We start from the raw sequence: 27,500 nt of genomic DNA on the forward strand, positions 1-27,500 counted from the left end.
CTCTCATCGGGGATTAAGTTTTCGGACTGGCTGTAAGGGTCTCCGTTGTACGAGCATTCAAGCATAAGAAACCATTCAAAAATTTGTAAAACATATATTGATAGAAATGATTTCTGTATCATAGGCCAAACAACTAATGCATGGAACTGTTTTATTTTGAATTTTTATTATTTATTCAATTAGTTCCCCAGCTAAATACCCAGACCTCCTCCATCAGCTCTACCTGAGTTAACTTTTTATTTATGCATTCTGTCTTCTGCCTTCTTGGTATAAGGTTGGTTAGCAGGTCTTTGATTTTGCTTTTATGTCATGTTTTTTTTTTTTTTTTTTTTTGTATTCTAACTGTGCTGTATTTAATGAATTTTATTGATTTTTAGAGCAATTTTTAAAGTAATTTTATTCATTATTTAACAGATTCTGATGATGTAATAAAGTTATTTATTACGAAACGTTGGAAATAAAGACTTATGCTGAGATTAGTATGTTTCATGGTCCACCTTCAGCGCTGATGTGTGCCATTTGGACCGTCGAGTCATTGTTTTTATATATATATATATAAATATTATATATATATATATATATATATATATGTATATATATATATATATATATATATATGTAGAATCTACTGGTCACTTGGCGTAGACACATATGTGTTTCTAATAGTTATGACTTTTCTTCAAAGTTTCTTGAGCTTTTTTGGACTCGTCTGAATCGAACCGAAAATATCCAGACGGAAGGAATTGCTGGAGCCTGTGAGATGGGGTCGCGAGAATCAAGTGGGTTGAGGAGGGATGAGGAGGAGGTCACGTTGCCAGGTCGGCAACGTGACCTTTTGAATATGGTAATTTGGGTTGATTCTCGCGACCGCCATTCACAGGTCTTCAACGCCTTCCGTCTACATTTTCGGCTTGTAGTTACTAGCATATCCAAAAACAGCGAAGAATTCGAGAAGTTAAGAGGCATTTCTATTAGAATTACATATATATATATATATATATATATATATATATATATATATATATATATATATATATATATATATATATATATATATATAAATTATATACATATATTCTAGGATTTATCCTCCTCATTTATAAGTCCGTGCATCATTATTTTGAAATGCAGGCTTCCTGTTCATTTGACTATCGGGGCAGGGGAATATGGCGGGTGAGGGAGAAACAAGCGTATTTGGAACCAGAGAATAGCCGTTTGCACCAGTTTGTACTAATGTAGGAATCACTTCCCCCCAGGTCGCCTGATCTGGGGAAACAATGGGGACCCACTTTTCACCCCCATCACATGATGTGGGAGTAGTTACGTATGGGGAGCTGAATAGGCATAGTGGGGCTAGCCAACAGGTAGGACCTTAATCTCTAAGTACTTAATCTTTAAGGATCCTTTCCCTCTGCTTTTTTGCTGGCTGTGTGACATTTTGCAGGTCCGATAGGCCTAAATTTCGACAAACACAGCCCATGCTAATCGCCGTCTGAGAGAAGCCAGTTCAGAGGCCTCCTGTATCCTGTCGAGGACGTACGTCTGCATCCCGTTCTGTTCTACGCTGGGGGAAACTACCTTCGATAAATGGTCGAATCGATTGTTTGGCGCCAACAACTGTCAAACAGGTTCATGGATCGCAAGTAGTCGGTACGCCAGCCCTTTCCCTCACCCTAAAATCCCTTGATTTTGTTTTTCTATTCCTTTAAAATTCAATTCCTTTCTCCACAAAAGCATTTCACTTTGTTAAGTTGTCCTGCTTCGGCATCCCGTAAATCGCCCCGTAACCCGCCTTGAAATCAAGTAAAGTATTCAGTGATAAATATCCAATTGTTCCTTCCCCAGTGCAAATTAAGGGCAAATTACTCTAAGTGATACAAGTGTTTGAAGCTTCCCCCTTTGTGTGGCGGCAACACGTGTTCATTGTTTCCGAGCCCAATCCACTACAATTCCAAGACTGTGATTGCATGATTTCTTATAATTATCTTCTGGGCTACGTAATGTTTAGAATTTAAGAAAGTGCATTTGTGTAATACTTTTATGGGGAGATATCATTTCCCTTTTGTGTGGTATTAACTCCTGACCTCTCTTACAGGAGTCCGGTCCTGCCCAGTACATAATCATATGCCCTTGTTCATGACTGCCATCCACCTTTCGCAACCATTCCTGATCGCAGCCTGAAAGCAGCAATCCCATTGCTACAAGTGCATCATTGTAATTAACTGATTCCATTATCTTGGAGTTACCCCTTCCAAAGAATTACCATAAGGGACAATTTAATGTAATTTTGGCCCAACCAAGTTATTGTTATAATGGGGATAATTGTATTGGCCCCTTCATATTTAAATTGCTTGTTTGCCAAGTACTACATTATTGCTCACTGTATATAATTGATGACCCTGCCCATTGGTTACAATTTGCATTCTGTTTTGTCTCCTTGCATACTTGCCTAGTCTCTGTAAATAAACCCCTTTTAATTGTAAAAGAAGTCTAATTTCAAATGGCGACCTTAATCGTTTATTTGTAAATCCAGGAAAAATCTAAGGCTAGTTTCAAATAACTTTCTTTTGTTTATAAACTCGGGCCCCCTTGGTTCTTTGGCAGTACTTTATAAGAAATTGTTCCAATTCTCTCCCCAACCAAGCCCCCAGTTTATATATATATATATATATATATATATATATATATATATATATATATATATATATATATATATATATATATACAGTTATATATATATATATATATATATATATATATATATATATATATATATATATATATATATACAGTTTATATATATATATATATATATACAGTTTATATATATATATATATATATATATATATATATATATATATATATATATATATATATATATATATATATATATATATATATATATATATATATATATATATATATATATATATATATATATATATATATATATATATATATATATATATATATATATATATATATATATATATATATATATATATATATATATATATATATATATATATATATATATATATATATATATATATATATATATATATATATATATATATATATATATATATATATATATATATATATATATATATTTATATATATATATATATATATATATATATATATATATATATATATATATATATATATATATATATATATATATATATATATATATATATATATATATATATATATATATATATATATATATATATATATATATATATATATATTATATATGTATATATATATATATATATATATATGTATATATATATATATGTATATACATATATATATATACATTTATATGTATATATATATATATATATATATATATATATATATATATATATATATATATATATATATATATATATATATATATATATATATATATATATATATATATATATATATATATATATATATATATGTATATATATATATATATATATATATATATATATATATATATATATATATATATATATATATATATATATATATATATATATATATATATATATCTATATATAATTATAATACATGAACAAATGGATTGCAAAAGAAATATCGATTCATCCCACTTAACAATTCCAATCTGATAAAATTTTATCCTTATGCTTCTGAGAACCCCACTTATCTTAATCTGTATCGTGATTGTTACAGTTTAAGTTTATTTAATTTGTTTACTCATAAGGGAACAGTGGTTAGTGTTTCAAAGAAATCGAGTAATTATATGACAATTGCAGTCAATCTCATTATCTTTAGAAGGGGTTTGCGTATCTTTGTAATTACTCGACGAGATAGTTTCTTCAGTAAAGTAATTAAGCAATGATTACACCGCACTTTACTACCTTTTCTGTTTGCTTAATTGTATTACACTGCTATCACTTGATTAATTCGATGCAACAAATAATTTGATTTCACCGTCGTAATTAGCCACAAGCGTGGTTAAACAACTGCGCGTTATTGTACTTCACCGATTTTTCGCTTGATCATCCTTTCTTAAGAAATGATCATATATATATATATATATATATATATATATATATATATATATATATATATATATATATATATATAAATATATATGTATATTATATATATACATGTATATATATATATATATATATATATATATATATATATATATATATATATTATATATATATATATTTTACTATTTATATATATATATATATATATATATATATATATATATATATATATATATATATATATATATATATATATATATATATATATATATATATATATATATATATATATATATATATATATATATATATATATATATATATATATATATATATATATATATATATATATATATATATATATATATATATATATATATACTGTGTATATTGTAAAAGAATAGTACTGTGTATAAAATAAGCGCAAAATAAGGTAATAAAACACCCTCCTTTCTGCTTTTGCTTGGCTGATAGATAGGTCCCTGTCTATTTGAACCTGTGTAGGGGTAGTGAAATCTGGTTCAGGGTGGTTCAGGGTGGAAATCCAGGCACTCCACAGGGTATTAAGGCACACTCAGAAGATAATCTTCGCCTAGGGCAGTAACTTGCTGGCGCTCTTTCTTTCGTACAGGCCCAGTGACCTGGGATTAATCCATCGCCCCCCCATACGCCCGAGCAGAAGTAATAAAAGGCCATGACGATACTCTGCGATCGCTCCCACACACATCTCGGACCTGACTGTAGGAGGCCACTAATTAAGACATCTCTCCTCCCCCCCTTCACCACCACGTGGACCACGTGTTTTGTAACCCAACCACGTGGCCAGTATCCTTTGCAAAACAGTGAAGTACAACCCTAGGGCGAGTGGAACGCCAATACTGCAGCCCTATTTCATCTCAAGGGCGCCCCTCCATCACTCCACCGATCTACGACCCACGAGTATGCCTTTGGTGGGTGGCCTTTGTCTACAACACACATGGACCCGTTGCTGAAGCCTTTGGGAAGGACTGGAACGAAGCCCCGATGTCGACATCAGTGCTGGACACTCCTATGGGACGGTAAAGTACCCTGAAAGAGTTGCTTAGTCACGTTACTTTTGCCCTTGTGCATTCATTAGACTTCTGGGCCTGTGTCTTGGCTGTCCCCTGAATTTCTTGGTTCAATCCAGGCCCACGTGTTCACTGCCTCTTACTCAAGTCACTAGTCAAGCCTTGAGGTTGTCCTTGGCACCTTCAGTGCACCCTCGAGTAGAAATCATTCTCCAATTCTGGCATTAGAGTGTAACCTGTGTTCCATATCGTTTCAGAAAGACAATAGTAGTGGAATTCTCCTTGGCCCGTGTTCCTGGCATTCACAATCTTTTCCTCCCCCTCCCGCCCTTGGGAGGACTTTCAACTGCAGCAGCAATTTAACTTTTATTTAATTCATTTTCCTTTGAACTTGTCTGTTATGTAAATATACCTATTTTTGTACCCACGTGTTTCATGCAACTTCCCTTTGAGAAAGAGCCCTAAGCTCTTGTATAACTCCTTTTGTTTTCTGTTTTACATGCTCCTGGTTATCGTACAAGGTCACTGTAGAGTAAAATAATAAAGACTTAGAAGACTTAGAACACTACACTACATATAGGAAACATATATATATATATATATATATATATATATATATATATATATATATACATATATATATATATATATATATATATATATATATATATATATATATATATATATATATATATATATATATATATATATATATATATATATATATATGTGTATATATATATATATATATGTGTGTGTGTGTGTGTGTGTGTATGTGTGTATGTATGAATGTGTTATGTATGTATGTATGAATGTGTAAAACGTGTGTGTAAAACTTAAAATTCTCTAGGACATAGTATATTATATAAATATATGCTGCACTTACCTTCTACTTGTGAAGTCTAAAGATGTTGATATAATGTAGTTGAATTGATGTTAAGCTTGATGTAAAGTTTCATGAGTATCATTCTTTTGGCAGCTACACTTCTATTATGGTGGAAGCAAACAAAGTACTGTCAGGATTTCCTGTCTGTATCATTCATTATTTGCTGATTGACAACTCTCTATTTAAGGCCAGTATATCTTGAGTTGAAAATGGGATTATATACAACTCTATTGACACTATATTAAATTCATTAGAAGGCTAAAACCATGGCTCAGTTCAGGAAATGGAAAATTTAAAAAGTCAAAAGTTTCTTGAGAATTCAACGGCCGATTATATGAATGATTCTCAGTTGACCAGTGTAATGTAAGAAAAAGTGCATGATAAAGCTATGCCTCACAAAAAAAACCTGTAATACTTTCAATGTAGTTGACCACATTGACGGGTACACTGCACGATGCCAGTACCAGTAACACTGCATAGATGTAGAATTGAGTTCTGTTCATGCAATTTATTTTCATTCGTGATGCACCTCCACTGACAACAGCTGGAACATATACGTTTTGCGATAAAGAACCAAATTTGGTTCACTTGTAGGCAAAGATATTCTAAGAAACCAAAAGGGAAATGGCTGCATGTGGCATCTGTTCTAGGATCAACTTTTCTTAACAGGGACGCAAGCGTATAAAATGATACTGAGGACATTTATGGTTAATTTTTTTGCTATATTTACTTCAAAGGAATAGCTTTTTACAAAATAGGATATTATTCGAAATTCATGATGGCCAACATTTTCTAGAGAAAAACTATAGCTGGATACTTTCAATATCAAACCATACATTTTTATGAAGCAGACTTCTTTTCTCACGAGTAACCGTCACTAGTCCCAAACTAGAGCAAGTACATCCCACTTTACAACTTGTTTTCGTATCATGGTGTCAGTCCGTTCTCAGGAAAATTCTACGGCATCGCAGTCGCAACAAGACATGACTGTTAGCTTGTGCGGTGTGGTTGAAGCATTGACTACGTAATAGTAAAAAGTGCCGGATCATGCAAGCATGTACGCGGTTTTATAGGCATTTTCCCTTACCTATATGTAACTCTCGTAGATAACACGGTGTTCTGCATTTTCTCAGTGGATTTGTCTAATTTTTCTTTTTCCACTTGTCACTTTACGTAAAAAAAAACGAGAAATAAGTAACCGGAAAACTGATATGTGCATTCATTTACGCACTGCATTGGGTAGAATGAAAAACGGACATAAGCAAAGAGTATGTATCACCGTACATTGTTTTATAGGCTCCCATTAACAATGAATATAACAATAACAATTAGAAGTGCAATCAAAACATTAGACTTCATAGAGCAACAAAAGAATAACTGCAGCCAAATAATAATGCTGATGTAATGAAAATAGCCTGAAAGGCATCAGCACTGACAATCTTCTGTAGACTCGGGTCGGGACAGTCCGAAGCGTGTAACTGAATTTATCTCTAATAACAACGACAATGAAAATATCTCAGAAGCAATAGTAGTCAGGATAAACAAAGCTCGGGCCCTCAGCTTTCTTACAACTATAAGGGCAAAGAATACAGGCAAATGGTAATAATTTACAAAGAATAACCTGCAAGGTATCAACGCCGATGTTATTCTATAGGCTCGGTCCATGGCGCTCTAACCAACAATAAAAATATCTCGGGAGCACTAGCCGCCCATATGAACAAAATTACAACAAGACAAAGAAGAATGCAGTAAGGAATACAATCAATTAAAAACAAATTATGCAAAGAAAATATGAATAGCACCAGTTTTTGAACTGTTTTTACATTTGCCGGGAAAGAGCGCTCCTTAGGGCATCTCAACGGATATCATCTCTCGAAGAGGAAGTGGAGCAATTAGAATTTTCAAATTTAATGCGGCCATCAAAATGCAGCTGGGAATCTTTCTACATTTGTGAAACCTTTGAAAAACCAGAGCATGGAAAGAAATTATGAGAGCAATAGGGCAATTAAGATGTATAGCCTAGGGGCAGATTAAAAGGGAATTATCAAACTCATTATTTTGCTGTTTTTGGAAACATCTAGGAAGTCCACATGTTCAAACTGAAAAGTTCGGCAGCGCAACTGTGACACAGATGGGATGCGAACGCTACACTTATGAATGGTGAAGGACGACAAAGGAGCATAAAGAAATGTGGGAAAAGATGTCTGCCACCACATCGATTGACAAAAAAAAGCTTCATACGCTAAGAGTACTTACTGTATGTGATTCTGTTTTAATCAGAAAATCACCAAATCATTTGCAGTTTTTGCTTAACAGAATGCGTCATATACCTTGAGAGTTCGGACTGAAAGAAAAAAACAAAATTAGTATTTAGGACCGAGTATGGCCAAAAAGATGAAATAGTTTAGGAACAATGACATCCAATACAGTTTGTTAGAATTTAGTGAAAGATTACAGAAAAAGGCAATTCAAGCGAAGGGCAAGTAGACGATCTGGAAATCCAGTATATTGGAATTGCATATGATGTATGATTAACAATCTGCACTGCTATACGGACATAAATCATGGGAAATCAATTAACTTTACTCAACAGATTTTAAGGAGAATGTCTTAGATGGAAAGGTAAAACTAGAGATGACAGAGTAAAAGAAAATGGCATGAGTTTCGTATGTAGTGGAGATCGTGCTGAAAAAGAGATGGAGATATCTTTGACATGTCCTTCACACAAACCCAGAACTATGAGATGGGAGGTTGGAGATGAGTGGAGATTTGTGGAAGATAAAGTACAAGAACAGAATGAGTTGCACAATGACACAGAGGCCCACAGACGGCGTTGGAGGTTGTTTGATGGATGTATATATATATATATATATATATATATATATATATATAGGTTATACACACACACACACAATGGTGGTGATATATATATATATATATATATATATATATATATATATATATATATATATATATATATATATATATATATATATATATATATATATATATATATATATATATATATATATTTTATATATATATAAAAATATATATATATAATATATATATATATATATATATATATATATATATTATATATATATATATATATATATATATATTATATCTGCATTATTAAATAATATATATATATATTATTATATAATAAAGACAGGAAGGCGTATATATATATATATAAATATATCTGTTCACCCTCTCTGCATTATTAAAGGATTATTCTAACTCAGGAAGCTGGCAGAGGAAGCTCAGGCAGAGGTAGGCTGTGTATTTTAAAAAAAGTAACGTCTTTAGTAGCTGATAATGTAGCATTAGGGGCCTAACCCATAGGGAGGGTTTTACCAAGTAACCTCTATTGAAGGTGGTCTTAAGCTTCATTTTGCTCTGTCCTATGCATTCGGCGATGTTTTGTCAAATTTTCAGACTGCCGGAGGCATATAGGAATATATCGGAAAAACAGCCTAGGACTACTGCTTTGACTTGAGCTAATGCTGGCAGAGAGAGACATGGTATTGCTTGAAGCACACATCTTATGTGTAACTAATTCTTTGTGCTTGCCCTCTTGCCCATTAGTACTAGTGAGGCGTAGAGCTGGTCTTTTCAAGACTTCTGATCTTAATAATTTTATTTTTTTATTTATCAGTTGCATGCGCAAGCAACCCATGTCAACAGTAATTCAGAAATTTGACAGTTTCTTCGTCGATTTACTAGTATTCTTACACTGTATTTCATCTTTTCCCTTTGTTTTCACCACTTCACCACCATCTACGAAAACCTGGTATAATCAATTTCTTATGAAGTCTAGTGTATGAATAATTAATATTGTCTGGTGAAGGTGCATAGCTATTCCTGTGCAGTAAGTAGGAATTAGGAAAAGTTAAGTAAGTAAATTTCAGGCAGCCTTGTGTCTTGATCCCATTGTTCGGAAGAGAATTAGCCTTCAATAATACGAAACTGCGTGCTATATCTACCAGTATAGACATCTGTTGTGTTATATTTTCTGACCAATTGTTCATGTAATTTCCTTGCTATCAAAACACATTCTTTCTTTGTCAGGACTAATTGGGAAGTAAAGGGGTTTGATGTAATCCATTTGTTGCAGAGGAAGCCATTATCCCATACATTGTTTTCCCCGGCTGGCGACCGAATTCAATTAAGCAATTGTCTGTCTTTGAGGTTAACTTTAGCTTTAATTGACAGGTTACGTGTGCCATTGGCGATGCAGGGCCCATAAATTACATTAATAACTTAATAAACTCATCAGCCAAGCCCCATTTAGAGAAAAGAATCTGGAGTCAGAATTAATTACACATTAATCCCAAAGAGAAAAGTCAGATATTTAATTTCGTGTTATTCTTCCAAACAAGGAGAAAGGACAAAACATAAGAATAATAAGAATACCAGTTTATAATTAAGAAATTAGTGTAGGTAGGAAAGTGTGCATTTAGAGCATTTATTAATATTACAATTTACAAAATTTCAAAAGAAACACTTTTGCTGCGTTCAGATACCGTGGATTCTACATTCCAGCAAAGGTTGTGGGCCAAGTTATCGAGTCATTGTTAATATTTTGCTATTTTCCCCAGCCAAGGATTAATTCATGATATTAATTTTTGAACGAGTTAACTAGTGCATGATAAAGAACGGAGAAAGTGTGCCTAACGTGTCTCTTGTAGGTAGGGGACAAAATTTGCAGAGTTCGTTGAATTTCAAAAGCAAAAGCAGTAACTTCGTTCGCCACTATGAAGAGGTCCGATTGAGCGTGACGGAGTTAATAAGTGTTCATATAGCAGGAAGCATATAAAAATCCCATGTCATTAATATAGCAAGTGAATGGCAATAGTTAATTAATTTCATAATAATTTGCATTTTAAGTAAAGTAAATTCAGTCCTGTCAGGACATCAAGAATCCACTTCCTTGTCGTCTTGCTAGCAGCCACTCCATAAGCGTGACGGAAGAAGATGGCAATTAAATTCACGTGAGAAAAAAAAAGAGAAAAAGAGTACCTCATAGTAATTTCGTTTTCCATCTCCATAACGTAAAATCCTTTGCATTGTTGGTGTATTTCATTTAAATCTGTATTCCTGCATTTGCTTCGTTCATTTTGTGAGAGGAATTTGAGTGCTTTGTGTGATTAAATTGTAAACAAACACACCTTGAGACGTCGTGTATTCATCCGCCGAGCCTACTTCCATCCGCATTTATTTTGAATTTGCTGTGTGCTAACGGGATTCGTCCGACATTTTGGGAGCCCTGGTTGACCGCTCCCCATGTCCACCATCTTAAAGCCTTTGTTGTTATTGGTTGTGTGATTGGTTTGTAGCACCACAGTCACCTTTAGTATCTGCCTCATTGCCACTTCGGGGACTACTTTGTTCCGCAGGGTAGCCCACCTCGCAAAATCTCAGCCAGACATAGACTGCGATAGATCGAAACTAAGATGGGGTTCCATACAATAAATAAAAACACGACATAATCAAGTCAGGGAATGATAGGTCTTAGTTAGGAAATATGTACAATTTCCAATACAAATCCACTGGTGTAAGAAATCATATAAAGAAAAGAACTTATAATTTTAGTCATAACTCCTCAGAGTAAGACGTCCGACACAGGATACAGGGAAGGCTACGATTGCTAAACCAATCCCCTAAGAGACCCCAAGAAGACATATCTTCAAATAAGAACCCTGCCAGTGTGCAGTTATAAAAATTTTACTTAAATTTCCCCAGGCAGCACAAATTTGCTGGCTGAATCTCTCTCTCTCTCTCTCTCTCTCTCTCTCTCTCTCATATTCAAGTAAGCATTCAACATAACCTAACTGAGTGTATGTGTCCCTCTTCATAGAAAGTTTGGGTCGAAACCGGGATAATTAATTCAACTAAACCAAATAACCAGAAACACCTCTGTCCCACAAATAGATGAGAACAAGTTAAGAGTAATTACAGTTAGAAACTGTCGGTCATGAGTGAGGTCTTTTACCCAGACTTAAGGAGAGGGTAGCCTTTCCCCCCTCTGCATGAGAAGGGGGTAGTGGTACAGAGGGTACTGGGACCAGACACTAATGAGGCCCTCAAAAGCAACCACAATTCAATTTTCCTTCCACAGTGCCACTAATCTGAAGCACTGTCATCAACCAAATAGCATTATCTCTCGCTCTCTCTCTCTTACCTTCCCTTTCTCTCCCACTGATTTGTTACACTCTGCTGGGGTAGAGTGCATTTTCCTTAAATACAAACCAGTGGACTCAAGTAAAGGGTTCCTAGGAAAGCACTGGCACCATAGTGCCACCAAGGAAAGAAGAAAAAACAAAACCAGACAAAGGGAACACAAAAGAAAAGTCCTTTTGGTACCTAAGGACACTGAGTGCCACCAGTGTGACCTTTACACGGCACACCCAACCACAATGCCACCTTATTGAAAAGGTGCCACATCACTGAAGAGTCACCCTAAATCTGAGGGACACTTCCTTGCTGCCCAAGTACGTCCAGTTGACCTGGATAGATGCCCTTCCCCACCAGAACCATGGCAGCAGAGAATGATAAAGCCTTCATGGAGCTGGGGATGGTAACAGGTCTCACTGGAGTGGACCTCACCACGTGGGTCAAGGAGCAGATGGATGACTTGGCCAAGTGAAAGAAGGAAGAAAGACTCGAATGGCAAAATTATGAGGCTGAACAGAGGGTGTATGAAGAAGAACGGAGGAGGTATGAGGCCGAACAGAAGCAGCTGGAAGACGAAAGAGAGGAACAGAGAAGACAGCATGAGTTAGCCTTCAAGGAAAAGGAGCTCAAGCTGGAAACGGCAAAAAAAGGAAAATGCTGAAGCTATGGCTAGACAGCAAGCCTCCAGCCCCACACCTGCTGCACGAAATGCTCGCATCTCGAGCATTAATTCCCTAGCCCTTCGCTCACTAGAGAAGAGCCAAAGAGGCAACATGGTTGAAGTGTGTAGAGTCATCAAGAAGCCTACGAAATAACCCCGGAGAAATGGAGACAGTAGTTCCGAGGTCTTGCCAAGGAAGTCAGCTGGTCCTGGACTGAATTGGCCTCTCACAAGACCCAGTCTGGTACCCACTGGTTCGACTCCTTGTCTTGCACAACGTTTGAGGACCTCTTCAATCGGACCATGCTGGAGGATCTTTACCAATGCGTGCCTGGGCCCCTTGCTGTATATCTAAATGATCAGCAGCCCACCACCCTTATGGAAGCCTGCCGCATGGCTGGTTCATGGGAAACCTTCAACCAGTCCCACAGCACATCTCAGCGGTGCATTGTACCACCTGGGTACCTCTCAGGCTCAACTCGCCTGAAGAATGGACTGCCGAGCAAGCCTATGTGCACCAACTGTAAGAGGTGGGGCACGCTGAAGCTGATTGCTGATGCAAGCTAGGCACTAACAAGCAGCCTCCTACTACCAGCCAGAACTCCCCTCCCTCTTCATCCACTCAACCCTCTCCACCAACAGTTACTGCAGGTCACCGAGCCCCTACAAAGGGCCAGTGCAAATCCTGTGGTGCTGCCGGCCACTACAGTGCTGGACATCCGGCCTGTCCACATCATGTCCCCACCAGCAAGTTCGTCAACCTCATTAGCACCTCATTCTCTGCGGCCGGACCACAAAAGATCCTTTACCCCGAGAGACTGGAGACCCAGTTCATCTCGGTGGACCCCCTTAAGGGCTCTAGCCTACCTGTGACCCTTCCAGAAACAGTAGACACTGCAGCAGACATTAGTTTAATCTCTAGGGCCCAAGTACCAGCTGGTGCCACGGTTGACGAGAAAACCCGGTGGGAGATGAAGCGGATAGAGGGCCACACCATTAATGTTCCCACAGTCAAGCTCCCTCCAGGACCATGACACCTTGGGGCACGCTACCCCACCGCCTTGGCGTGGTGGGTGGAATTCGGCCTGGAGTGGACTTCCTGTTGGGTCGGGACCTTCTCTGAGGAAGCCCTTCTCCAACACCATTTCGCAGCCACGCTACCTCATCCACAGAGGCCCAGACTGTAGGAGAACCCAATCTAGACAAAAACCCACCTTCTGCCCACCGATGTGGTCAGCAGAAGGGGCATACACTAAGTCGTTCTCGGCCTAGCCCTCTCCATTCGCAAAGGGGCGGCCAAGAAAGAGGTCCTCCCTCTCTCCGAAGAGAGGTTCAGGAGGAGCAGTACTGTTGTAGGACGTGCCAGCGGACAGGCCACTCCACAAATCGGGAGGGCTGCCCAAGTAAGCAACGCCCAGCAGACGCCCCTAAGCAAGACTCTCCGAGAGGCTCTGATCGCCAGCTGGGGCAGGAATCTCTGCTGCAGCCAAATTCAAGCCATCCACGGGGTATTGCACCTCCGGACCCCTTGTCAGGCATACTTGGCCCTGAACTGCTGCCAGTGCCATGCTCCATCCGGCATGGATGTTGAGCCACCAATTAAAGAGGACCCTGTGCCTGGCCAAGATCATGAGGCAGACCCTCCTCTGAGAGATTCAGGATTTCCCATAGCACTAAGCATAGCAACGGGAGAGCCTCCAGCACCCGACACTTCTTCTTCACCAAATCAGTCCCCAGAGGATGAACTCCTGGTGGACCAAACTATTACACCTTCTCTGGGAGATCAGGAACTGACCTACTTGGATGTAGAAGTCGAGATCGCTCTCGCTCCAGTTGTTGCAACAGCTGGAGTAGGGAGCCCTCCTGTGGCTTCTGAAGTTACCTCTGGCTTCACCCCCAATAGCCCTTCTGGCCTTTCCCCAGAGTCGGTGCTCTCATTACCTCCTAGGTCTGACACAGATAGGCCTTAGAGGAACCTGAAGAAGAAGAAGAAGGGGCGGAAGAGAGGCCAGTAGTTCCAGAGACATGAGCTCATCCTGGCACTAGTGCCTTCTCGGCACAGTGCCCTACCATCTTACAGTGATCTTGGCCCCTTGCCCAGAGGAGGTAGCCTAGACCCGATTGTGTACTTCGGAATAGTAACCTTATCACTTACACCTTCCATTGAGCCACAGTAACCATGTACAGTGTTCATCTTGTAAAATATTCAAATTCAGTAACTATTCGTTATTCAGATATTGTTTATTTTTATTCATTTATCATATAAAAATCTTGTTTCAATTATACTGTCCAATTGTATTTATATATTTTTTAAATTAGCTAGTTTTTTATCAACAAAAATGACATTGTGTTAAAAATAAAAGTTGAAATTCATCTGAATTATCATTTTATTTATTATCACGATTAGAGAGTAGATGAGAGAGAGAGAGAGAGAGAGAGAGAGAGTTAGATTCTGAGATGCAAGTGATCAAAGAGAGAGAGAGAAACGATTTTGTGTTTAATGTTCCATTTGTTTCCACAAAATGCTAGGGGATATCATAAAAATAACATTGTTTATGTCATGTAAACAGATAAATAAGGTATTGATGATTTATGACATTATAGAAGAATACATATAAAAATATAATTAACACTTACCAGGAATCAACGAACATAGAAAAAGGTGAAGGAAAGAAACATCTTTACATCCTGGTTCAAAAACAATTATTGGGAGGTTTCGATAATAGCTAGTAATATATATAATATATATATCCATATATATATATATATTTGTCAAATTTTATATATGGATATATATAGGCATATCGGAAAAACAGCCTAGACTAACTTTGAATTGACTGATGTGCCATGAGAGTATTGTAAAATTCATCAGAGTGCGAGTGAAAATTTGTTTTGAACTTCTATTTCATAGTTTATTCTCATTTTCAAGTTCAAACTTAAATGTAGACAATAAACTACGTCAACGGTAAGTCAGAAATTTAAAGTCCTTTGGTTTTCACTAGTATTCTACACTGGATTTTATCTTTTTCTCAAGCATGCCTTCATTACAGGAAGCTATATTAATATCTTATATATATATATACAATTACATATGCCTGGTGGTGAAAGTTTTCACAAATATAATAAATATTTATATTTTTATATTGTATAATAAGGTATATATAAATTTATGGTGAAATTATTATTGGTATATATATTTTGTGTATTTTATATGTATATATATATCTTAATTTTTACATTTATATATTATGATTTACCCTTTATTACATCTGGGTTGTATATATATATCTTAAAACAACTGTCAGTATATTTATTATATATATATATTGATATATATAGATATAGAGAATAGGTATATAGTGGGTTGCCAGTTATTTCCATAATATTTCCGTATTTATATATATATTATATTATGTTGAGATGTATATGAATGAAAATTAGGAATAGATTATTTTTTAAAATTTCCAATAAACAGTTTATTACTGATATAAGAGATAACAGTTATCATATATGATACATTTGGGGATAGTATAAATATTTGCAAAATTTATATATTATGTAGAAAAAATTATATGGTTCCAATATAATTATATCATGTATATTTAATATAGACATACAATTAGGACTGTGTCGCTCCTTGTTTCTGCAACAACATCATGTAAAAGAAGTTCTACATAAAAGTTTCAACAAATTATTTTGCATATTTGTAGAAATATTTTCATTGTACGTTATTCAGATATTGTTTATTTTTAAACTTATGCATCATAAAAATCTGTAAAGTTATACTGTCTCGTGTAATATATATTTTTTTTTAAATTAGCTTTTTATTAAAATAAACGTAAAATAAAAGTTGAAATTCATCTTACATCATATAAAATTACAACATACATAAAAAAAGTAAAAGAAGAGAGAGAGATTTTTTTCTTTGTTTCTAAGTCATGCACCTATTTTAAACTCCAACGTGTCTTCTTCTCATTCTGCACTTGGCCTAAATATACTCTGGGAATGAACATGAGCTTGTGGTCTCAAAACTTAGTCTTTCCCCTGGTTCTATTGATCAGGTAGACTTAGAAGAAGAAAAAAAATCTCCTTTATTTTTACTTTTTATATATATGTTGTAATTTTATAGATGTAATATTATATATATATATATATTTTTAATTGCGAAGAATTTATTTTAAATTAGAAAATCGGTTTTTAATGTGTATTTTTCAAACTTTTACAAAAGAGTTTTCACATGATGTGTTTAAGTAACACGAAATATATTTTTAATAAATATGCAACTGCATTCGTTGACTGTCGTATATCATTTTGACTCCTGCTTGTTATATATATATATATATATATATATATATATATATATATATATATATATATATATATATATATATATATATATATATATATATATCTCTAAATATCTAAAGGGCCAATAAAATGCTACATGCCCAATACAACAATATAGTTTGATCAGCAATAATTTATAATATTTTCCCTGGTGAATATGGATATTTGATAGGTGGCATTAGTATTTGCAAGTCACTTGTAGATGTGACAAACGACGTGGGAGGAATTTGAGATGCCCGCATCTTTTGTCATAAATGACCTGCCTTGTTTTCTGCTCTCAGTATCTTCCACCTTCGTCGAGTTTGGAGGGCGTGACCAATGGAATATTAGCTTGAAAATAGGATGCCGGGATTATCCCAAGTCCTCCTGACAGTCTCTAATTCCTTCTCATTGACAATCTTCCTTCATTACTGGCTGCTAATACGATTTCCACTTTCCCCGTGACTTTTGACCGCCATCATCAGTGAAACAAGGAATTGGAATCTGTCAGAATTACAAGGATAATCCCAGGCCCTATTCCCAAGGTAATATTCCAGCGTTCAGGCCCACCAAACTCAACGCAGGTGGAAGGTAAGCGAGAGCAGAAAACAACAACCGGTCATTTCCATCAAAAGGATTCCGGTATCTCAAGCACCACCTACCTACGTCGTCAGTCACACCTGCATGTGCCACGTACATGCGATTGTCACATACTAAATATCCATATTGACTAGTGATCAAAATATATTATTGCTTCGTGTAGGCAGCGCTGTCATTCATTCATATATATATATATATATATATATATATATATATATATATATATATATATATATATATATATATATATATATATATATATATATATATATATATATATATATATATATATATATATATATATAAAATTTGCTATCTTTAATGTTTTACTTTATTCAGATATTTTGCTACTGCTCCAGTAAAGAAAATGATTCCATTTCCTTCACTTAGAAGAAAAGAAGAGAATGGGTCGGGCATTATTGGTAAGGTTTCCTTTAGGCTATGAATAATCCTGGGTAGGGTGAGTACTTGTATTGCCCCATGCAGCGTGTACCATTTTTGCGGGACAATGACTAATCCCTTTGTAGCCCAGGGGTTGTTTCTTTTTGTCCGCACGTGGCTAATTACCATTCGTAATATGGAGACAAGGTTTGAATAAAAAGTGAATGGGGAATAGATAACGAATATAAAAACACTGCGGAAATTTCAGATTTCAGAAAATTGTTAGGATGTCTAATAGTCTTTTGCAATTACCTACATCGCTTAGGCCAAAAATAACAAAAGAATTCACCACTTGTAGACTGCAAACGTATAATCTGTGTGCTATAATAATCTTCACGGGTACAGGAAAGGCTCAAGGGAAACAATTATACGTCTCCTTTTATTCTTTTAACCTGAACCTATATATATTATTTACTTTATATGGCACACAAAGATAGTATAATTTTTTTCAGTGTTGATTAACTTGGCAGCAGCTGTACTAGCCAAGAAAAATAAATACCTGCCATTCTTACCGTTTATATGGTCTCTCTCTCTCTCTCTCTCTCTCTCTCTCTCTCTCTCTCTCTCTCACGCATAAACACCTTCCTGCTAATTAACAAGGCATTCCCATTATTATAGAAGTGTCGGAGGTATTTATCTCTTCTGAATAGCAGTCTTAAAAAAATGGTGTAACACAAATAAAGTATAGAATTACTGAGAGGAATTCCTATATTCACCTAAAAAATATAAACCTGAATAGGTAAAATTCCTATTTATTTCCAAGAATATATAATAAGGTAAGAGAAGTCAGTCTTCATTACGATTACGTCTTATGTTTATCCTGGTTGGTGGTGAAAAACTGCCTCGACAATTCTTTGGAATTTGTTTTTGTTTTATGCTACATTGGTGATATGTCACCGTTATTGTTATGCTGCCTATCTTTGAGTTTATTTCATTAAACATGTTATGAATTTCTATTACATTATTATTTAGTGGTGCAGAGCAAGTGTATGGCTCTGGAAATTTACTGTTTACATTTATTTTGAATTTGATGTTCTTTGATTTTTATGGCTGCTATTAAGCATTTATTTGCATTTATAAATGTTTATTATTGTTCTCTGACTGCTGTAAATTATTTAATGGTCATTTGTTTGTGCTTAAATGTTATTTATGTTAATGATCATTTATTACCTTTTTGCCACCTAAAACCTGTACTCAGTTGTAAATATGTAAATTTGTATGTAATTAATTAGACTTAAGGTAAAAAAAAAAAAAAACTTAAAGTGATCGAAAATAAATAACAGAGGTAGCAAGGTAAAATTTACGTAATTAAATTTTACATAAATCCATCTAAAAAATCAGGAGCAGCAACATACAAAAAAAAAGTAGGCAGCATAATAAATACATCAGCAAATCAACAGAAAATCAAACAGCATAATCATTAAAACTGCAGGACAACTAATCAGAGCCAACACTGCAACCATCACGTCCTCAGACACAGTTCCACAAGACTGGACTCCCACAACAGAGTCGATACGACAACCATCGCATCCAAAAGAATGCTCTCCGCTGCTCTGCTGCCGTGACCTGCTGCTGGCCTGGACCTGACTGGCGAAGTCTGACACCATCCACCATACGTCAACTCGCCAGCAAGAAAAACAAATACTAAAAGGAGGCAACAACCCACTAAGGGAACAATTGGCAAACGATTGTTCCAAACACCTCCCAACCTAACAGAAAAAAAAAAATTAAAAATTTTTTTTTTTACAAACAAAATACTCTCCCTCGATGCTGCCACACCCCTGCCAGCCAAAACAGAACCACTCCTGGCAAGGTCGCCAATATTATGATCTCACCTCTCGAGATCAACAGGTTCAAAAAAAAACAAGCAATTGTGCTGTAATGACTGACGAGAGGTGACAAACAAAGGAGGGAGGGGCAGAATAAAACCAAAAAGTTATTTTAATATTAATTTATTTACAAAAATTTACAAGTGAGTCAGGTCCAAGACATCAGCAGGTCACGGCAGCAGAGCAGCGGAGAGCATTCTTTTGGACACGATGGTTGTCGTATTGACTCTGTCGTGGGAGTCCAGTCTTGGAGAACTGTTTCTGAGGACTTGATGGTTGCCGTGTCAGCTCTGTTTAGTTGTCCTGCAGTGTTGGTTTTACAGTTGTCAATTTATTCCTTTATGCTGATTGTTTATTATTTATTGTAACTATTGTTGTTTATGATTTTTTGCTGCCTGTGTCTTATGATTCTTTTGAATTGTTTAGTTATGTGAATTTTATATTGTTGTCTCATGTTTTTTTTGTTTATTGATTGTCATTTTAAGTTTTTCTCTCCTGGACCTGACTCAATTATAATTTTTTGTAAATAAATTAATATTAAGATAACTTTTTGGTTTTGTTCTGCTCCTCCCTCCTTTGTTTGTCACCTCTTGTCAGTCATTACAGCCCAATTGCTTGTTTTTTTTAAGAACCTGTTGATCTCGAGAGGTTAGATCATAATAGAGCAGCAGCAGAAGAAAGAGAAAGAACAAGAGAGGAAAAGGAGAAAAGAGAAAGAGCAATGGAAGAAGAAAGAGAAAAAGCAAGACATGAAAGGGAGATGGAGATAATAAAAGCTCGATCCACAGTACCTGTAACACTGTCTAACCCTAGCCAAGGTAGTTCAGACCCTGTATTTGATGTAGTAAGAGTGCAGAAGTTAGTTCCAAAGTTTACAGAAGAAGCTCCAGATGAGTTATTGATTACTTTGAAAACGTGGCTTCAGGTATGGGATGGCCAGAAGATAAATGGTCAGTCTTGTTACATGGTGTTCTCATTGGTAAAGGAAGAAGTGTCTGTTTAGCCGTATCAGCTGGTCAATGTAAAGAGTACAAGGTGCTCAAACACAATGTGCTACAAACTTACCAGATGACCCCTGAATATTACAATAAAATATTCAGATCTATGAGAAAATATGACAAGATGACTTTCTTGGGTTATGCCTATAGAGAAAGATGTTTTAAACAATGGTTGGAGGCTGCTAAAGTTAAATCTATGGACGAACTTGAGGAGTTACTAGTCCTAGAGCAAAATCTTAGAGGAATTCCTGAACACATAAGAACCTATTTAAGAGAGAGAGAGGTTAAGAAACTTGACCAAGCAGCTACGTTGTGTGAAGATTTTAACATAATAAGTAGCAAAAGGAATTCTAATGTCTAGTACCAGAACCAACAATGCACAGGTTTTAGGTCTCATCCAAATTTCAGGAACATTACAACAGGGAATCCTTCTAGTGGCAATGGCAGTGCAAAGCCAGGTTATACCCCCTCAGCAATTGATTGTTAAATCCTCATCATCCAGTTTCTCAAGACAGATACAGAAGACTAATGTTGTCTGCTTCAAGTGTGGAAGAGCAGGACACTACAGTCAAGATTTTTATCAGACACAACAGCAGACCTAGCCTGTTGGTCAAGTGGTTAAAGGTACCAGGTAAAACAGACTACGAAGAGCAGGGTGGGGAAGACTGAGACAGTTGGGAAGACTGAGACTAAACAAGCTGAGTGTTTAGCAACCAGTGGAGATGTAACCTCAAGCAGTAAGTGGCTGAGCAGCTTGGAGGCTTTTAAGCCATATATCTATGAAGGTATGCTGGCAACTCAAGGAGCGAGTACGCAGGTACCAGTCAAGATATTATGCGATATGGGAAGTAACCATAGTGTGGTAGTTCGTGGTGCTCACCCACAGTTGGAGAAGAATCTTACAGGAGATTCAGTTATTTTGAAGGGTATAGGAGGAGAAGAGGTAACTCCTATATGCCGCTTGCACCTGTCATGTGAATTGGTGACAGGAAATGTTGATTTTGCTGTAAAGGACTCACTATCTGTTGAAGGTGTACATGTTTTACTGGGTAATGAAGTTGGTGGTGCGCTGAGGATTAGTCCTACAGTAGATTTAGAGAAGAGAACCCCCACCTGTTTCCAAGTTGTGTAACTACCAGGATTATGAAGAGAACTACATCTGCAAGTGAAGAAACTGAGGATTTACCTGTATAAGAAGGATCAAGTGAAGGATCTTTGAGCTTAGAAGAACTGTCCCAGGAAAGTGAAGTTTCCCCTAGTGTTAGCAATGAAGAGATTTCCCAAGAAGAAGAAGAACCTGTTCTTCTTGAAGAGACTCGGAGTAGTCAGTGTTCCTGAAGATAGTAGTGAAACTACAGTAGCAGAGATAGCAGATATTGAGAGTTCAGCCCTTGAAATTGGTCAAGTGACTAGAAAGAAGCTAATAGAACTGCAGAAGAAGGATACAACTTTGGCTGATTTGTTCTTCAGAGTTGTTGAACGGGAAGAGATGCAGCAAACTCATACCAGTTATTATCTAAAGGAGGGATTGCTAATGAGGAGGCATCGACCTGCAGATATACCAGAAAATGCTGAGTGGGGTGGATATCATTAAATTTTGATTCCATATCCATTGAGGAAGCAAGTAGTAGCTGTAGTGCACAAGTCTGGACATATGGGAATCAGGAAGACTGTTGAGATTATGAAGTATTTTTTTCTGGCCTGGACTTCACAAGGATGTTAGCAGGTTTTGCAGAGAGGGTCACACATGCCATATAGCTGGAAAACCGAATGAAACCATTCAGGAAGCCCCCCTACAATCCATAGAGTTTAGAGAAGAACCCTTTAGTAAGGTGATTATAGGTGTGGTTGGGCCACTTCCAAAAACAAAGAAAGGAAATGAGTATCTGTCAACATTAATGTGTCCAGTGACAAGGTATCATGAGGCGATTCCTGCAAGAAGTATAAGATCAAAGGTAATTGCTGAGAAGTTGGTGGAGTTTTTCTCCAAGTTTGGAATACCAGAAGTTGTGCAAAGTGATAGAGGAACGAACATTACTTCAAAATTGTTCCAGGATGTGATGAACTTGTTAGTGGTTGTGGGGCAGGGGGGAAACAACAGATATCAACTGGTTATCATCCAGAGACTCAAGGAACGTTAGAAAGGTTCCACCAGATATTGAAAAGTATGTTAACTAAGTATTATTATGAGTCAGGAAAAGAATGGGATGTTGGTTTACCTTTGATGTTGTTTGAAGTAAGGAACGCCAGTAATTGGGAGAGAACTACGCCAAGAAAGTATGGAATGTTCACCAAATGAAATGATTTTTGGTTGAGACGTGAGGGGTCCATTGAAGATTCTTGGAGAGAATTGGGAAGAAAATCAAAAGGAAATCCAAGGAGGATATGTGAAGAATTTGAGGGAAAGGTTAAGAGAAATTAGAAAATTCTCTTTAGAAAATCTAACAATAAGTCAAGGGAAAATGAAATGGAGATATGATGCTAAGACTAAGCTAAGAAGTTTTAGTGCAGGACATCAGATTCTAGTGTTCTTACCAGTGAAAAGATTTTCCCTCACCAATAAGTTTCAAGGTCCCTATAAAATAATAGAAAAGTTAAGTGATCAAACTTATTTGATTGAAACACCAGGAAGAAGGAAACAACAGAGGAAGATACATGTGAATCTTTTGAAACCTTACTTCTCAGAGACTAAAACTGAAACAGTGTCAATAACACAGACAACTTCATCTACAGAGGACGATGATGACTAGAAATTGGGAACTGAAAGGAAGATGAACAATTCTTCCATATTGGAAAATTTGGAGAAGTTAAAACATCTGAGTGTTGAGCAAAGTGGTGAATTAAGTAAGGTGATTAGAAGTTTCCATGAAATTTTTGTAGATGTATCTAGGCGTACTGATCTCACAAAACATGACATAAAGATCAGAGAAGATGGAAAACCTTTTAAACAGAGAGCATATCACTTATCACATTTTCATCGAGATGTTTTGAAGAAAGAAGTGGAGTATTTGTTGCAGCATGGATTAGCAAACCCAGTTCAAGTCATAACAGCTCTCCTTGTGTGTTGGTGAAGAAACCAGATGGTTCATTTAGGATGTGTACTGATTATAGGAAACTGAATTCCATCAGTGTGGCTGACAATTATCTCTTGCCTCTTATAAACCAATTATTACTTGATAATATTGGGCAAGCCAAGTTGGTTTCCAAGATAGATTTGTTAAAATGATATTATGAGATTCCCTTAGATGAGGATTCTAAGTTGCTGTCAGCTTTCATTACTCCTTTTGGACTGTATCAATAAAACTATTTTGCCGTTTGGTCTGATGAATGCACCTGAAACATTCCAATGAGTGGTGGATCAACTGCTAGGATCCATAGAAGGAGTGGGTGTATACCTTGATGATACTGTGATTTATTCTAATAGGTGGGAAGGACATTTGAAGATTTGAAGGAAAGTGTTCAAGAAACCACGGGAAGCAGGACTAACAATCAGCTTACAAAAATGTGAGTTTGGAAAGGCAACTGTTCAGTATCTGGGATTTGAAGTTGGAAAAAGGCCTGCTCCCTCCTGTTGGCGCTAATGTAGAAGGAAATAGCTACAAAGATTTTTGGGCATGACTGGATTTTATCGTCAATTCTGTCCGAATTTCTCAGCCAAAGTAGCTCCCCTGATAGATTTGGTAACCCCACTCTGTAAAAATAGAGAACATTTTTGGAAAGAACAATGTAATCGCAAATTATTTATCCCATTGTGAATCATTGAATTCAAACCTGGGATAACTAATCTTCTGGGGGGACGAATTTCATGATATTGCTTTGTAGTACATATAGCATTCCATGATTTTGATATATTTGCTATTCTATGTGTAATGTGTTCTTTGTAATAGTAATAATTATTGAAATATTGTATACAGTGTAGTGTCAGATCTCAAAAGAGTTAGTGATTTGGATAACTTTACAGCATAATTTAGAATTAGTAATATGTTTTAATAGTAACATAATATGTGATAGCGCATTTTGTTCCCCAGCAATAAGTGTTCTGTACTCGTGATTTCTTATGTCATCACGAAAGGTAACACGTTAACAAGTGAGGGAATGGCAATCGAGTTGTGTAAGGTTTTGTCTCAAATGAGAAAAGGACGAATGATTTTGCAAAGTTCCATGTACTGTTCTGAAAACCAACAGTGGTTCTTCATCTTGTTTTGAAGGCGTACTGTTTGTGACTGGGCTGGCTGCCGTCTGTTTTGATTGTGTTGAGATTTCGTTAAGGGCTTTGTCCCATACGATTTTCTGGCAAAGATGTGTAGCTTTTTTAGAAATCAAACAAGTGCTGCGCTGAATCACGTGGTAATTGCGTCATCTTAAGAGTACATTGCTCTGATCATGTATTGTTCTAACGTGTTAGTTGGTCCCAAAATGTTTTGCTCAGGAATAATGATGTGATCTGATTATTTCATTTCTTGCTGGAATCAAAAAGTTTGTTCATTCTGATTTTAGAGACAGTTCGTATGGCTCTCTCTCTCTCTCTCTCTCTCTCTCTCTCTCTCTCTCTCTCTCTCTCTCTCTTTCTTCAAGAGAGAGAAATTACTAACTTAAAATATTTGTGTGGTCACTGATATTAGTCTTAGCTTTTGAGGTCTGAATGTACAAAAAATGCGTAATGACACCTAACAAAAATTGTTTTGTGAATCTCAAGCAGCTGCATTTTGAGTAGATTTTGTGAAAGTTTTCACAAGCTTGTTTAAGGTAAAGTGAATTTTACTTATTATTACCATTGTATAATAAGTTATATTAAGAAATTTTTGACTTGGTGAAATTATTATTGCTAAATATTTTGTGTATTTTTGTGTGTTCTTGTGTTTGCAATCTCTTAATTTTTCACATTTTATAGTTTGGTGATTTAACATTTTTTTACTTTGCATTTTAAACCTAGGCGTACCAATCTGACAAAGCTTGTGAGATAGATCAGAGAAGATGGAAAACCTTTTAAAATGAAGAGCTTATCGCTTATCACTTTTCATCGAGATGTTTTGAAGAAAAGAAGTTAAATATTGTTGCAGCGGATTAGCAGAACCCAGTTCAAGTCATTATAGTTCTCCTTGTGTGTTAGTGAAGAAACCAGATGGCTCGTGGGATGTGTACTGATTATAGGAAACTGAATTCATCAGTGTGGCTGACAAATTATCCTTTGCCTCTTATTGATCAATTGCCCATTAACATTGGGCAGGCAAATTTGTTTTCAAGATAGACTTGTTAGAAGATTATCAAATTCCTTAGATGAAAGACACTAAGTTGCATCGGCTTTCATTACTCATGGACTGTATCAATACACTGTTTGCCGTTTTGGTCTGATGAATGCCTGCAACATTCCAGCAGTGATGGATCAACTACTAGGATCAATAGGGTAGGTGTATACCTTGATGACATTGTGATTTATTCTAATACATGGGAAGAACATCTGAAGATATTAAGGAAAGTGTTCAAGAAACTTCAGGAAGCAGGACTAACAATCAACTTACAAAAAACTGAGTTTGGAAAGGCAACTGTACAGTATCTAGGATTTGAAGTTGGAAAAGGCCTTCTCGCTTCTATTGATGCTAATGTAGAAGGTATCAAGTGAGTACCCCTCCTCCTAGAGGAAACATCTACAAGATTTTTGGGCATGTGGCTGGATTTATCGCCGATTCTGTCCAGAATTTCTCAGCCGTAGTAGCTCCTTTGCTTTGACTTAACCAGTCCTAAAGAAAGTTTATTTGGACTCCAGAATGTAAAGAATCATTTGAAGGTCAAAACCATATTAACTTCAAGACCAGTGCTTCAAGCTCAGACTTCAATAAAGTTCTTGATACAAGTTGATGCATCTGACTGTGGAATTGGAGCTGTTCTACTTCAAGAAGATGACAACAAAATCTTACATCCAGTATGTTTCATATCTTCAAAGTTGAAAAAGCACCAGAAAACTTAATCAACAATTGAAAAAGAAACATTAGCATTAATCACAGCATTGAAAAGTTTGAAGTGTATGTGAACGAGCTAGGAATGAAAGAAATTGTGTTGTCGGATCTGTAGTCTCATTCATCAATAAGATGAAAAATAATATGAGACTGACCAGGTGGTCTTTATGCCTGCAACCGTATAATGTAAGTGTTAAACACATTTCAGGAAAAGATAATGTCATAGCAGATTATTTATCCCGTTGTGAATCGTTGGATTCAAACCGGGATAATGTCTTCGGGAGGAATTTCATGATGTTGCCTGTACGTATATCCTCCTATAATTTTGACATATTTACTTATTTATGTGTGTAACGACCCGAAGTGAGCCGTTATGCAGGTTCTTTAACATCTCAGGCAGGCTGTCAGGACTGACGACAGATACAACAAACAAGGAGGAAAACAACAAAAACAATAAAATGAGCTTAATATTGATTTATTAAGGCGAAATGTTTACAAGTGGAGTCAGGTCTGGTAAAAGATAAAAAACATGGTACAAAAAAAA

The sequence above is a fragment of the Macrobrachium rosenbergii genome, chromosome 41, assembly GCF_040412425.1.
Source record: "Macrobrachium rosenbergii isolate ZJJX-2024 chromosome 41, ASM4041242v1, whole genome shotgun sequence".
Lineage (NCBI taxonomy): Eukaryota > Metazoa > Arthropoda > Malacostraca > Decapoda > Palaemonidae > Macrobrachium > Macrobrachium rosenbergii.